A 1,345-nucleotide genomic window follows, 5' to 3' on the forward strand; every position below is an offset into this window, starting at 1 on the left:
CTCCGGCCGCCTCTCTCCAGGGTTGTCGGTCTGGCTCTCCCTTCTCCTCCAAGAAGGCGAGAGACAAGGTGGAGAAGAGGTGTGGACCGGGGACGGGTCCCGCGCTGTCGGGAGGGGGGGACGCTCCGAAGGTAAAGCCGCGCACAGCCTTTGAAATGTATAACCGGCCGACATGGTTGCCAGGCAGAGAGCAGCGAGAACGCCTGAACAAAACCCGAAGGGCGGAGAGGGTGGCTTCCGAGGCACCCTTTCGCCAGAGTCAGACGCGACTCTTAGCGGTGGATCACTCGGCTCGCGCGTCGATGAAGAACGCAGCTAGCTGCGAGAATTAGTGTGAATTGCAGGACACATTGATCATCGACACTTCGAACGCACCTTGCGGCCCCGGGTTCCTCCCGGGGCTACGCCTGTCTGAGGGTCGCTCCTCCGTCGATCGCCGCCCGTGCGCGGCGCTGCTGGGGCTTGTCGCAGGCTTTACGGAGGGGGTTTGGCGGTGAAAGCCAAGGGGACGATCGGGCTGTAGCGAGGGGGGTTCAGAGAGAAGCATCGGCCCGCCGCCGGCAATCTCGTTCCCCCTGCCCTTCTCCCTTTTCGGCCGACACTTTTCCTCTCCCCCACCCTGTCCTACGTCCCCCTAAGTTCAGACTCTCCCGAAGCCCTTCCAGGCCCCCGCGCCGTCGGACTCTCCACCCGCGCGACCCGCGAAGGCTGTCTGTGGCGAAGCACAGGGCTGCCGACGATGCGGAGGTTGCGGTGAGGGTGGTTGGCTTGTCGTGCGTCCTGGAAGACAAAGGGGAGCACAAGTTTACTGCGGTGCGAGAGAGCGAGCGAGAGTGAGCAAAGCGGCGGCTGTTGTTGCGCGGGAGAGGGACAGAGCCTTCCCCAGGGAAAGTTCGCCTCTCTGCCCCGCTCAGTACCTCCATCGATCCATGTGCTCCTCCATCTCCTCCTCCACACCCGCAAAACCCCTCGACTCAGACCTCAGATCAGACGTGGCGACCCGCTGAATTTAAGCATATTACTAAGCGGAGGAAAAGAAACTAACCAGGATTCCCTCAGTAACGGCGAGTGAAGAGGGAAGAGCCCAGCGCCGAATCCCCGCTCGCCCGGCGGGCGTGGGAAATGTGGCGTAAGGGAGACCGGACCACCCCGACGTCGCTCGGGGGCCCAAGTCCTTCTGATCGAGGCCCAGCCCGCGGACGGTGTTAGGCCGGTAGCGGCCCCCGGCGCGGCGGGACCCGGTCTCCCCGGAGTCGGGTTGTTTGTGAATGCAGCCCAAAGCGGGTGGTAAACTCCATCTAAGGCTAAATACTGGCGCGAGACCGATAGCGGACAAGTACCGTAA

At 63.1% G+C, this 1,345-nt stretch overlaps 2 non-coding genes across 2 annotated transcripts in view; both read left to right on the forward strand.

Annotated features, from left to right (window-relative positions):
- The first annotated feature begins 267 nt into the window (after nt 1-267).
- Nucleotides 268-421, forward strand: LOC142717739 (5.8S ribosomal RNA). Its single transcript, XR_012872107.1, has one exon. It is a non-coding gene; the product is annotated as a 5.8S ribosomal RNA (ribosomal RNA).
- Nucleotides 422-976: 555 nt separating this feature from the next.
- LOC142723926 (28S ribosomal RNA) overlaps nt 977-1,345 on the forward strand; it is a 4,301-nt gene continuing 3,932 nt past the window's right edge. Inside the window, exon 1 of the ribosomal RNA XR_012875786.1 lies at nt 977-1,345. This exon is cut by the window's right edge and continues 3,932 nt beyond it. This is a non-coding gene — a ribosomal RNA (28S ribosomal RNA).

Source organism: Rhinoderma darwinii, chromosome 1 (genome assembly GCF_050947455.1).
Source record: "Rhinoderma darwinii isolate aRhiDar2 chromosome 1, aRhiDar2.hap1, whole genome shotgun sequence".
NCBI lineage: Eukaryota > Metazoa > Chordata > Amphibia > Anura > Rhinodermatidae > Rhinoderma > Rhinoderma darwinii.